The sequence below is a fragment of the Callithrix jacchus genome, chromosome 5 (genome assembly GCF_049354715.1).
Source record: "Callithrix jacchus isolate 240 chromosome 5, calJac240_pri, whole genome shotgun sequence".
NCBI lineage: Eukaryota > Metazoa > Chordata > Mammalia > Primates > Cebidae > Callithrix > Callithrix jacchus.
Genome location: NC_133506.1, coordinates 163,466,902 through 163,480,849, shown reverse-complemented (window position 1 = coordinate 163,480,849; position 13,948 = coordinate 163,466,902). Strand labels below are relative to the sequence as shown.

The window sequence follows — 13,948 nt, the reverse complement described above, 5'->3', positions numbered from 1 at the left end:
ATCAGAGAACTGAGATCACAGAGCAAACTGCTGTTCTCTAAATTGTAGAGGCAGACAGGTAGATACAGAGAATCACAACTTACGGAAGCCGAAGCCCAGGAGAAGAACCCTCCATGGGGAATAGTGCTGAGGTAGGAAAACTGGAACTATCACCCTGGAATTGCAGGACAAGCCTCAGAGAGAAAACTCCAGGAGGCTGGGTCACAGGGGTTCTGCACACTTCAGTGCATTTTAACTCCTGGGGCTCAACCAGGTTCTCACAGTGACTGTCAGAGAAAAATGTTCTCATGCATTCAGCAGGAGGTGGGGAAAAGGAACCATTTTCAAATACAACAGAACATTCTGTTCTTAACAAGGTCTGTGCTCAGGAGAAAGCGTTTTACCGGAGCATAAATTATTGGGGTTTATCAGAGCCTAACTGACTTAGAGGATGGGAAACACCCCACTCCAGTCCACTGTAGCCATCCTGTCCCGCCTAAAGAGGGGTGGGCTGCGAACACCTGTGAAGCTCACAGTTCACAGCAGAGGCTCACTAAGTTCAGACCTAATTATAGGACTGCAGATCGCTTCCCCTTCCCACACCTTGCCCCCACATTATTAAAGGCCTGTTGACAGCAGTTCCTTTTACCCAGTATATCATACCCAGCTATCAAGAAAACTAGGTTAAAAAAAATATTACCAGGCACACTAACACTCAAAAAACACAGTTTGATGTTAGAATGATTAAATAAGGAATTTAAAACAAATTTGATTAATATTTGACTCTAATGGATAAAGTAGACAGAGAGCAAAAACCGATAAGGCAATGTAACCCAGGAGATGGAAATTCCAAGAAACAAAAGGAAACACTGGAGATGAAAAACACTTCAACAGAGATAAAGAATGCATTTGATGGGCCTGGTAGCTAACTAAGGCTGAGGGAAGAATCGCTTGAGGGCATCTCAACAGAAACCTCCAAACCAGAAAGGAAAGAGATGCAAAAAACTAGACCAGAAAACCCAAGAACTGAGGGACAGCTATAAATCTATAACATATAGATGGAATCATACAACATGTGTCCCTTATTTATTTATTTATTTGTGACAGAGTCTCCTTCTGTTGTCCAGGCTGGAGTGCTGTGGTGTGATCTCGGCTCACTGCATCCTCCCCCTCCTGGGTTCAAGCAATTCTCCTGCCTCAGCCTCTTGAGTAGCTGGGAATACAGGTGCATGTCACCATTCCTGGCTAATTTTTTGTATTTTTAGTAGAGACAGGGTTTCACCATGTTAGCCAGGATGGTCTCGATCGCCTGCCTTGGCCTCCCAAAGTGCTGGGATTACAGGTGTGAGCCACCGCGCCCAGCCTATGTGTCCCTTTTTAAATGGCTTCTTCCACTTAGCAAGTTGTATTTTTTTCAGCAGCTGCAGAATCAATAGCATTCTACTTCCCCTAAATTTGCAAAGGGATAGTAAACTCGTGGGAGAGAACAAGAAAACAGGAAAACAGTGATGGGGTGTTTGGGAACTTTGAAAGTGCAAAACTAAAGAGGTGTAAAGTTCATTTTAAGATGTTTTCTTCCTGGGACCACGGCTCACTCCCCAGGCGTAAATTTTTCTCCCGTGAAAAGACTTCTTTTTGTTTGGGCCAAGGAATAATTTATCTCGAGTCCTAGGCCTCTAGATTATGTCTTTGTATACTGGCTGGTAGAAAGAGCCCCTCTCTTTCCCACTGTCATGTTGATATGGCCTCCATTAACCACCACGGAATTTAGGATCTCTGCTGCTTGCTTCTTTGTGAGTCTGGCGCCTGACAGTGGGGCCACCCAAAACTGCTTCCCCGCCAGGACAAACCTGGTGAGCTGGTAAGTGATACAGCCATGCCCGGTACTGTTGTCATAAGTGGGTTAAATTCACATTTGCAAATTCAACAGGGCAGCCCTCGTCCATCTCACTGTGTTGCTGTGCCGAGGAGCTGAGTTCTGAAAAGCTCTGGTTTCCTTCTCTGTGAGCCTTGCTGGCACATTTTCAAAGACCACATCAGTCAGTGTGAGTGGCCCTGGGTCCTTTCCATGCAGCTGGCTCGGTTTTATAGACCCTGTAACAGAATCTCATAAAAACTGGCTGCCACTTGGGGTTAAAGTCTGGTGATGCTCCCTCTTTTCTTGCGTGAAGATTTGATTTTTAGATTTGTTTGGAAAATGACTTTGTTAGCCTAAATCATCTTAGGCTTCAATGTTAAAATAGAATGGAATACGCAGTAGATGACTCACACTATTGTAGCTAGACAACTTGTCACTTAATACTCCTTGACTTTAGGGACTTGGTAAATGAATACTTCTATAAGGCACATGGACGCCAGAGAGCTTCCTCCATCTTGTTCACTTCTCGAGTGATGTGCGTCATGATTACACTCCTACCAAATGGTGTATTTTAAGAGCCTGTTATGTATAACTCTGCCTCTGCTTTCTCTTTCTGTTTCCCTCTCTCTGTCTCTCTGCCTCTCCCTTGGCCTCTATGTCTCTTTCATTCACTCAAACTTATATATACCAAAATATTGCAAATACTCTCCCTAATAATTAGGAAGGGTTTCACATGTGGCTTGAGGTTGTCCTTCAGCGGTTTTAAATATGTGTTGATGAGAATGGGCAACAGGGAGGGAGGTGTGGGACGGCAGGTGGAAGGGATGCTCTGTGTCCTAAGATCCCACCCTAGCGAAGTGAAGCTTCTACCTGATTTTAAAAACCAACTTCCTGATTGTAAGAGCCGTGACCCAGAATCTGCCCTGGGGTTGACTTCTAAGCACTGATTTGGCCATGCAAGTCTGGAACACTGAAGCCAGGAGCCCCCCGGGGCAGCAGCAACAGCAGGACTACGTTTGCCACCGGGCATCAGTGAGCAACTAACCCCCGACCAGCCTGGTGTGGTGGGAAAGCACAGGTTTTGCAGTCAGGGGAGCTGGGCTGGAGTTCGAGGTTCAGCCATTTACTAGCTATGCGGTGCTGGGCAATTTATTCAATATCTCTGATAATCAATTTACTTTTTTACTGTTGTAAAAGAAACCCCTGGTGTTGGTTATTGTGAAGGTCAACTGAGCGTTGAATGTGCAGGTATGGGGAATTTCAGATGCAAGCTTTGTCTCTGTCCCTTGTGGGGAAGTGTGTCATCTGACCCATTTGAGAACACCAGTAGAAAAGTTCCTTTATCTATTCACTCTTTCAATGCTGCTCATTAAGATATGGCTGTGAAGAGTCAGACCCTGTCCTCCTCCTACCAGTCTTGGGGAGATGCCACCACAAACAGCAGTGACAATCCAGTGTGGAGAAGCACCACACTGGGGAAAGTACAATGCGCTCTGGTGGCTTTGGAGCGTCAGACCACAGAGCAGGGAAGGGTTGGGAAAAGAAGTGGCCCACAGGATAGAAACGAGCAGCTGGGTGAGGGTGGAGGCAGAAGATGCAGCATGGTGCACAGCAGTGGTAAAGAGATGAGGATGCTGGGCCCTCTGTAGATAGGTGGACATGGCTTGGGTATCGAGTGCGAGGAGTGTGTTGAGATACATACAGAGATATGGAGCCATCACAAGCTGCCTGCAGCCAGGAGCTTTCTTACGGCCTCCCCAATGATGATCTGTAGCTCAGATGTTTATCCCGTGGATGCTGTCATCACCAAAGATGGGATGGATGCTGGGACGTTCCTAGCACTTAGAGCTAGAACCTGCAGTACATGTTTCCCATAGAAACAGCGTGTTCAACGGTAGTTCACTGTAGTTAGAATATTGCTATAAATAACACCATTGAGTGTACTTAATTTAAACCCGTGAAATACAGAAAGATCAAAGAGAACAGGTTCTGTTCCTGGCCAGGGGTTCTTTTCAAAATGCAGAGCACTGTCCTTCTAGATCTGGCCATCAGAGCATGCATCGAGTCCTCAGGCTGGCTTTGTCTGTGTTTGCATTTGAATTGGAATGTTTTGGTCTAGGAGGCTCTCTGTACAGGATTTCCATGATTTCCCTGCCGTGTCATATCTGGCTTACTTCCTCACAGTGAGGTTGCCTACTTGGCCTGGGGAGGTACTGGACTTGGCAACCCTTTCTCTAGGCAGTAGGGGTTAGAGATGGTGTCATCGTTTCCAATTGATTCATCATCAGCTTGGTATTAGTCCACTTACAAAGTCAGGCATGACAATTGAGGCAATGTTTGGAGGTGCCCTCTGACTTTCCACCAAATGCTTTGTTTTCCCCCTTCTCACTTCTTCCCATCCTCCTTTCTTTTATCATGTCCTCGAGGCACTTTTCTTTTCTAGGGCAAAATTTAAATTCAGCAAAAGCATATGGGGCATCCCTATGTGTCTGGTACTCAGGATGCCGGGGGTAACAGAGCGCAGTGTTACTTCCAAGGAGATCATAGTGAGCCTGATGGGGTGGGAGACAGACAAGTAAAAGGGCTGGTTCTAGATGGTGAGGTGGATGCCCTGTTGGGGCAGAGGCTAGAGGAAAACCAAGTACGTGAACCATCTTGGGGATAAGGAAGAAGCCAGCAGGAATTAGCGAGACAACTGCAGGTGCACTCGTGGCACAAAGTCACATGGCCAGAGGGAAAGGATCAGACACTTAGCAGGGTGTGCCCAACATCCTGTAGACGGAGCAAATGGCTGGAGGCAGAGCCAGGCAGAGAGACGAAAACCGTGAGAGCTGAGGATGGGGAGGCCAGCTCCTGCCTTTCCTATCTTTCCCAGTGGCATGTAGGGTGGTGCTTAGCATCTTCTTGCACCACTCCAAGCTGAGATGGGCAGTGACCCCGGCCCTCTAGGAAGCCTGTATTTTTCAAAAGCTTCTTTAAAGAGCCCCAGGGGCGTAGAAGGCCTGAGTCTGCACTGGCAGGAAAAAGGACTAAATTCAGGCCAGACTCAAAATAACTCCTGGAGGTTGACCAGATGGAAATTAGATTACCGCTCTATGTGGGCATAGCACTCAGGAGGCCAGTGAAACAGTGAGAACAGGGGGTGATTCCTTCTAGAGAACGGGGTACAAATGTTACAAAAATATTTATGAGCCATGTCTCAAAAAAAATTCAAAACACAAAGATTTTTTGAGTGCCGCAGGGGAAAAATTGCTTTGTTAATAGATGAATATCAAGAGGATTATTTGTCCTGCTGTTTAAAATATTATCTGGACAAATTAGGGACATAACAAACTGGAGCCAGCTTTTTAATGTTTCTTCCTGAGCAGGGAACAATTCAGTCAGTCTCAGATTGCTGTGACCAGGCATGTGGTGTCCCATTAGGAAAATGCACCCGACCTTAGACAAGGGCTGGTCTGCTGTTCTCTTGCGTTTGTCTGTCCCCTGGATTTTTGTGGCGAGACACCTGCTTCAGATGACCCAGGGCCAAGTGCTCTGTATACCTGTGCCGTCTATGCCACTTTGGTTTTCTTCTCTCATCACTGTGTTGTTCTGGGAACTTGGTTTAGGGAAATGATGATGCTCGCAGGGCAGATTCCCTGAGCTGCCCAGAATCCCAGAGAGCACTTCTAGGGCAGGTGGGTCTGGTTTACTCATCTCCAAGCTTCAGGAAGTAACGGCTACAGGATAAGTGCCTCAGCTTTGGGAGAAGGAGGGGCTTGGAGAAGGGAAATGTCAATGTAGTGTAAACAAGACAGAGGATTTCATAAGCGTCTCGGAAACACCTGGACCTGACACTTGTCATCTGCTACTAAATTTGGTCTTTTCATGTTCCTTGCGCAAGATATAATGGCAACCATGACACAGATTCCGGGATGAATTTAGACAAACAACGTGGCTGCTGAGGATTTGTACCTCTTACAAGTCTAAGACACACCGAAGGCTGTAGTAGGCACGACACAGGGCAATTTCAATTAAGCCGTCAGAAGTAGGGAAAAGTCAGCAGTACAGCTGATCACTCTTTTGTGTTTTTCTGCACTGTAATTTCCATGACCCTCAGTAAACTGCGGGGGTGGGGGTGGTAAAACTATTTTTGCTCTCAGCTTTTGCGTCGTGTGTAAGCTGATTCCCATGTTTGGGTAATATTGTGGAGAGCGTCAGCACCACCACTGAAGCCTCCTGGAGCCCCATCAGCTCCACCCTCTTCCTGGGCAGGGGAAGTGAATCTCCCTGACTTTAAGTTTCCAGAGCACTCACGCGTGTCTCCATTCCAGCACCAGTTGCTCATAGCAAATTATTTGTTCACGAGGCTGCCTCCCCTACTGATCTTTGAACCCCCTGAGGGGTTCTCTCATTGCCTTTTGTATTCTCAGTGTGGGCACAGTGCCTGGGACATAGTCGGTACATATCTGACGCTGAGCAGTCATCCCGATCCTGGGGGTTGATGTTTTTGGTAGTCAAAGGACAATGGAATAGACCCTCATGGAAAGACAGCTTGGAGGTGGAGGAAGGAGGGGAGCATTTGGAGACCAGAATTCCTCTTTTATGGATTAGGTGTTTCTGTCACTATGGGCCAACCATCAGTTTGACCTTTTGTCACCCATGTGGTGAAAATACTGCTTTTCTTCCAGATTTTTGGGAAAAGACGAAACGATGCAACAGATATGAAAATGCCTTTTCGACTGTGCTGAGTTTTATGGAGAAGAAGCGTCATCATTAGTGAAAAGAAGCATCTTCAGCCAGGGATTGGGACAGTCACACTACAACGTGGTTTCCTTATGTGCTCTCCGGATGATCTTGGGCTCGTCAATTACTTTTCACCTGTTGCGGATGCTTCACCTCTAAGGAAATTGTCAGTTCTATTTTCCAGGGTCGTCGTGAGAAATCAAACCAAAAGTTGGTTTAAGATGAAGGTCTGTGAACTGGAATCAGGATGTTATTAGATAAAGAGGGGATGAGTTTGTCCAGCGTCTTCCTTTTGCCTGTTTTTTCTGCTGTCCTCGTGTCTGTCCGTGCCTCCCTACCACCAATTCTGGGCATGTGTACGTGCATGTCACCCAGAGGGACTGGATTCTTGGAAGTCTGCTATGAGGATGTGATGGAGGAGGGCAGTGGAAGCCACCTGGGCTGAAAGCCCACCTTTTGGGGAGATGCACTCAGGTGTACAACAGACACATATATTTCTGATACATCTGTACCCAACTAGGCCCAGGTAATGCTTGCAACTCTTAAATATGATCAGCTTTTTCTGCTGGCAAGACAATATAAGCAGTTAGGGTTCTTACCTGTGCACTGAAAGGAAAACATTTCAAAGCCTGATTAAGTAGATAACCAGGACTCTAGATTCACCAAAATTGTGTTGCTACATTAGTATTTACAAGAAACGTGAGCAAGCCAAGGCACACAGCTGGTGTGTCGGGTATATTTAAGACAGTGATTTGTGCTGTGTCTTGTGATAGAGGAATACAGTTGGATTAGACTCTGTCGTGCTTTACTCATTTCTTCCCAAGTTCCTCATTCCAGTAGGTCTTTTAGATTCTGAACTCCCAGAGAAGAGAGACATGAGGGCTTTAGGGGTGTCAAGTGGAAGCTGAGAAGGAGCAGAAAATATCCCAAGCCTGGGAGGCTGTTAGAGATTGGTGCCCAACAAGTGACAGCACCTTCACCCTTCTTTGTCCACACCCCAGGTTAGCAATGAGACATGGACAGAAATGATTGTGTAGAGTTCCCAGAAGGACTGAACCCCAGGGAACGGGGCTCCTGGCTCCAGCAACTATGGGATTCCTGTACCCCTCACACAGGCTGGGAAGTTTCAGACACTCAGACTTCAAGAGACCATCTCAGCTCTTTGTATGACCCTTGTAGGTCAGAAAGCCCCGGTAGGTACTGAGATAGGATCTTGAAACCATTTCTCAGAGTTGGATTTGATTAAAATAAATAAATGTGACATTTCTTGGGTGGCTGAATATGAGCAAACTTACTCTCACTTTGTTGGCAGTACTTCTTTTAGAAATTCACCTCCCATGGGGTTCTGTGGGGTCAGTTGACATCCAGTCCAGTTTCTAGCATCAACATCTTCAGGACCATAGGGGCTTGAAGCATTGGCAGTGGAGCAAGAGGAAAAGTTGACAGCCATTTTTCAGAAGTCAGGGTGGCGGTGTGTAGTGGAGACCGCCACTCACCTGAGCCAAGAGTTGCGGTATCTTTCACTCCTCTTCCCACTGAGAGTCTTTAAAAGCCCTGGAAGTGAAGTAATGGCAATCCCCTGACCAGGTATTACACTAAAAACGCAACACACATCAACTCATTGTTGATGTGAGTACCCATAGCAACGTGGGGATCCTCCCATTGTAATTATAAAGAAACTGTCCGGAGGTGCAGAGACGCAGGAGATCACAGAGCTAGTCAGATGCTGAGCCAGGAGAGAACCAGCCAACCTATCTTCAGAGTTCATGCCCTTAGCAATTGCATTCTTCTGCCCATCCATCTAGACTCATCTGGGCTGGGATGTAGGGTGACATATGCATATTCTTTTGTGGTTATTACGAGGTGGAGTATTTATTTTTAGGATGAATCTGTAGAAGTACCAAAACAAAAGGGGATCTCTGGATAACTCTTGGTTGTTTCGTGTCAGCAATACCAAGCAATTCTCTTCCTAGCACATTTTACTTAATCTAGATTTTGCATCAACAAATAACTGTCAGTAACTGAGGCAATCTTGAAGTGGATTAGAGCAGATTCCTCCCATGCTACTCCGTATCTAAACCAAATCTGCTCTGGTCTGTGGGGCTTGTCTTTGGAAATGCTGAGATACAGGGAGTGGCAGGGTGAAATCACAACATTCTCTTTGCTTTCTGGCAAGAATGTTGAATTCTAGCTCAGCAGACGTGGCAAACACGGAGTAGATGGTTTGAGCTGAACTGTTCCATTAAATGACATTTGACTAGGGATTTGGAGAGTATTATGACTACCTTGGGGAATTCCTGTGTGGATGTAAATAGAGCTTAGTATTTGTTTATAGGTAAATACCCAAAGGATCATCACAGGTGAGGGTTTAGAGGATACATCAAGAATAGCTTTTTTTCCCCCCAGGGCTTTATTTTATGTGTGGGTACTTCCCACATAGCACTAATTTCTGGATATGAAGATGAAATTTCTTATGGTACTTTCAACTCATAGTTATATAGCAGAGGGTTCTTATAAAAATAAATATATTTGTGCTTTATGTAGGTTTTAATTTTATCTTTGCTAAGAGAAACATCCAAGTAACTAGGAGTTTCACTTGTTAGAAGCCTTGAAACCATTCCATTCCTCCCCTCCTTCTCCCTGTCCGGGGAATCTAACACAGGGCTACTCACTGCAATCAAAATAAGGCTCAGCAATGAGCAAACTGTTGAATGCAAGTCGTCTGGGAGGACTCTCCCAGCCGTTTCATCCTTAGTGCCCTGGTATTACTTTTCATTTCCGATCCAGCTTTCCCCTTGGACATGGATTTCTGACTCTCTGCTGCAAAGTCATCTGTCCATCCATCCATCTGTCCATTCATTCATCTATCCAGCCAGCCTGCCACCCACCCATCCAGCCAGCCAGCCAACCAGCCAGCCAGCCAGCCAGCCAGCCATGCAACCATCTGTCCATCCAGCCAGGCTTTCATCCATCCATCCAGCCATCCAGCCAGGCTTTCATCCATCCATCCAGCCAGCAAGCTAGCCAGCCATGGATCCATTTGCCCATTCATTCTTCTCCTCAGGTATTATCTATTCCCTGCCTTCTCCACACTAGTCCTTCTTCAGTGCCCCAGACCCTCCTGCATCGGTTGTCCTTGCAGGGCCTGTGGACTTCCAGTGACTCCTTCTCTCACCATGCAGGGGTGTGCATGCAAGGCACTGTGAGGCCATCTTCAGGCTCACCTTCCATGACCCCTCTGCTGGCCACTCTGAGTCCACTGCTGGGTTGGCTTGTTGGTAGTTCCCATCCAGCACACCCCTCTGTGGTTGGGTCTAAACCTACATGCTGAAGTGGGAGGAGGGGAGGTTTTGGGGGAGGAAGGCTCCTCTTCTTTCTGTGTGGTGCATATCTTCCTCTGCCCTTCTGTGCATGGTCAGCTGGAAAAGCTTTGGGTCTTCATACTTTGCTTTGTTTTTAAAGCGTTGGAAATCCTGATAAAATCCTTCCTCTTACCAGTCTTTCTTCTTCTTCCTTTTCTTTTCTTTTCTTTTTTTTTTTTTTTTTTTGAGATGTGGTCTTGCTATGTTCCCTGGGCTGGTCTCAAACTTCTGGGCCCAGAGGTCCTCCCGTGTCAACCTTCTGAGTCAACTTACGAAGTGTATTGCCTTTAGAGTGAAGAACAGTTTGAAATTTTCCTCCAGTTAGCACAGCCCCTTCCTGTGGCTGTGAGTCTCAGCAGCACCCTGCAGTGTTGCTGGCAGATGAGTAGGGGCAACAAAGGGCCTCTTGGAAGACCAAGTGGGCGAGAGTTCGAAGCCCCCTTCACCGTGTGTGAGCCCACCTGCATGCGCATTTATCTTCCACAGACTGCCCTTGCAGTGGCGCTCTCTTTCCTGGGACATGGGAAGCTGCTTTTCTTCTTATATTGCATTCAGATTCTGACATCAAAACGAATGAAAGCTCTTGATCTGGAATCCCTGCCCACAGCCCTAGACCTGAGCACATGGGAAGCTTCTGTGCCCGGCTTGGCCGCCACACTGCATCATCTCTGTCCCACTGCCCCTGGGGAATTTGGCCTCAGGTCTGTCTCGAAGCAGTAGCCCTGGGGTGTGACCATCGGTTAGGCCAGCAGACCAGGGATCTGCTGGGGAAGGGGACCCTCCCTGGATGTAGACTCTCGTCAAATGCAGGCCCTCTCTCTAACTCAGGCAGCTTGATACTTGTTTTATAAGGGCATAGACAACAAGCCTACCTCAAGAGCTTCAACATTGGGCCCTGGGTTTGGCTACAACCATCTGTCTGACATACTGGCATTCCTCCCAGCCACACTGAGGGAGAACTTCCTAAGTGTTTCATCTTCATGGCCTCAGAATTCAACCGTTGCATACTGTCTTGCCTCTGTCTTTGTGTATTTTATTCCCTCTTAGAACACTTCCTAATTGTCGACTTTGATTCAACAAACACTCACCCTGAATTAGAAGCTCCTCCACTGATGACTTAGAACCTGTTGCAAATTCTTCTCGCAGCAGTTACCCCAGGTATTATGATTGCTTCCTGGACCAGCCTCCTTTTTGAACTTACGATTTTTGTTTTTGAGACAGAGTCTTGCTTTTACTGCCCAGACTGGAGTGCAGTCATATGATCTTGGCTGGCTGCAACCTCCACCTCTGGGGTTCAAGTGATTCTCCTGCCTCAGACTCCTGAGTAGCTGGAATTACAGGCACATGCCACCATGCCTGGCAAATTTTTGTATTTTTAGTAGAGATGGGGTTTTGCCACACTGGCCAGGCTGGTCTCAAATTCCTGACCTCAAGTGATTCGCTCACCTTGGCCTCCCAAAGTATGACCTTACAATTCTTGAGAGGGCAAAGACAGCCTCTTCTTCATCCTTGCATTCTGCACCTAGAATACTGTCCTCGCATAGTAGCTGTTCAATCAAATGCACTAAATGAATGAATAAATGCATGATCATTTTATGTAGTTTACAAACACAAAAAGTAAAACCCTGATGAAGGATTGGCTAAGAAGATATTTTTGGGACTGGGAAAACAAGCTAGAGCTGGTTTAGTATGATTTTCGTTGTAACCTAACCTTGAAGCTCTAGGCTGAGTAAACAAAAGATGAGAGACAAAATATTGGATTTGAGAAATGTAATTGTCTCCATGTTTTAAGTTTTAAAAATCTGATGCAATTTGACTCACAGAGGGGAAAAAACTGTGTTGCTATGAGAGAGCTGTGAATTTTACCTCATCTCCAGGGCAACAGAGTGAATAATTTTATGGAGAGAAGGAGAGACTGAGACAAGTCTCAGAAAGCAAATTCGTTGTTCCAACCAGAAGTCATTTAAAGAACAAAACAAAACATAGCAAAACAAACATTCCAAATCCACAGGGTAGGTATCAAAAGCCACATAAAAGGAAATGAGGCAGATTCCTAATACATAATCTTCTGTGGTGGAGGCTGAGAAGATGGTGAAACAATGGAAATTTTATGAGCATCAAGCTTTGTCCAGGCACAGCAATGCAGGCCTTGTGATGTTGACAGCGCGAATGAAATTGCAAGTCAGAAGGATCCGTAAGTATGAGCCACCTCCCAAGGCCACGTGGGAGCCATAACCAGCCCCGTGTGGTATATGAAGGAATATGACCGGGGATTTACCTGGGAGAACTGCCCCTCACCTCTTGCTGTGGTTCTCTTACCTTGAGTATTCTCATGTCAACTCCTTCAGGAGAAAGTTTCAGGTCTGTTTTTCAGTAAGGTTGATTCCCTCCTGGTTCGGGCATTCTGCAAATTAGTTCGTTGTCATGGGGACAACATTTCGACAATTTGTCGGCACAAGGCCTTGTTAAGTGGGCAGAAGAGGACTGAGAGAAGTATTCACTTTGGCTTGCAAGCGCCTCCTGGGTGGGAATGCTGTCACTTCATGTGTGGGTGGTAGCCATGGTGGGCTGTCACAAGACTTCCAGAATCTGGCCTTATCCATTCATTCTTTTATCTCTCCGTCTATTCAGAATACAGTGCGCTTTGCGTCATACGTGTGCCCCTGATGTGCAACTTCAACAGTGATGTCTCCGAATCCTGGACTCTCAGGATCCTCTTGCGGTGTCCAGGCTCCCCACACTTGATCAGCACGTTCCCACAACAGACCACGGCAGTCGTTTCTGTTTCCAGCATTTCATATTTAGAATGTGGAAGGTATGAGCGTCTTTTTACTCACTGCTGATGGCATCTATCATGAAACCTCCAACTGCCTTGAGCCCTCCGGGCAGTGCCATCTGCGGGAGTGTCCACAACGCCAAGCCTAGCATTGGATGGCCACACCGCAGGTCATGCAGTGGGCGTAAACAGTTGCACGCTTATGGCCCGCAGCAGTGTATGAGCCACTGGGGAAAACAGCCCACAGGGCGCGCGCATTTTGTAGCATGTATGCCATGTGAAGCCATTCTTAGGGCCTCCCTATGAGCAGTTTGTGAAATAAAGCATCGTGCAGATCACGTTCAGCACAGAGAGCGACATGTACGCAGACAGTAGGCTAGGATCGTGTAGCATCCCCAAATCATCCTGGACGCAGAGCATTGCAATCTCAATAGCCACTGAAGGCCTTGTTCTGTTTCCTGAAGTACAGATATGGGTGATCAGAATGACACCAGCACGTCATCAAGAAAACTTGGTATGTAGGTATACACACACACACACACACACACACACACACACACACTCTAAGGTGATGAGTGTATAGTCATATTTCAGGAAGATTTTCCACTGACTTGATAACATAAGAAAGGAGAAAAGATCAACTTTGTGGAAAACAAAGTTCTGTGAATTATGACTTTCCAGTACAATGTCATAGAAATGAAGAGTTCTTATGCCTGGATTTCAGAGAAATACTGCTAGAGTGGGAGGGATTTTTCAATCCTCTGTTATGGTGGTTTAAAAATGATTATCAGCCTTAGAACCCTTTGTACAGTAGGATCTTATGCAGGCACCCTGCCTATATGTGAAAACCCTTCTCTCTCATGTGGGGAAGGAACTGTAAGAATCGTGGTTTCCAGGGCTAGGTGTGGGGGTGGAGGGGAGGGGAGGGTGGGGAGGGATAACACGAGGAGAAGTGCCGGACAAAGGTGCGGGGGCATTGAGGGGGATGGAGACAGTAAACCACCATGGCATGTATGTACCCTTGCAACAATCCTGCAGGATGCAGGCCGTACACATGTACCCCAGAGCCCAAATACAATAAAACAAAGAATAGTGGTTTCAGCTTCAAGTATTGTATTAGTTAGCACAGGCTGCCATAACTAAGTGCCACAGAGTGAGTAGCTGAAACGATATAAGTTATTTCTCATAGTTCTGGAGGCCACAAGTCCAAGATCAAGGGGCCAGCATAGTTTCTGGGGAGGGCCCACT

General features: G+C 46.5%; 1 long non-coding RNA gene across 1 annotated transcript; it reads right to left on the bottom strand.

The window, feature by feature from the left end:
* Positions 1 to 2,164: 2,164 nt before the first annotated feature.
* LOC144582904 (uncharacterized) lies at positions 2,165 to 12,410 on the bottom strand. The gene is made up of 2 exons (XR_013536461.1): positions 12,244 to 12,410; positions 2,165 to 8,451 (listed from the first exon to the last, which is right to left on the bottom strand). It is a non-coding gene; the product is annotated as an uncharacterized LOC144582904 (long non-coding RNA).
* Positions 12,411 to 13,948: the final 1,538 nt, after the last annotated feature.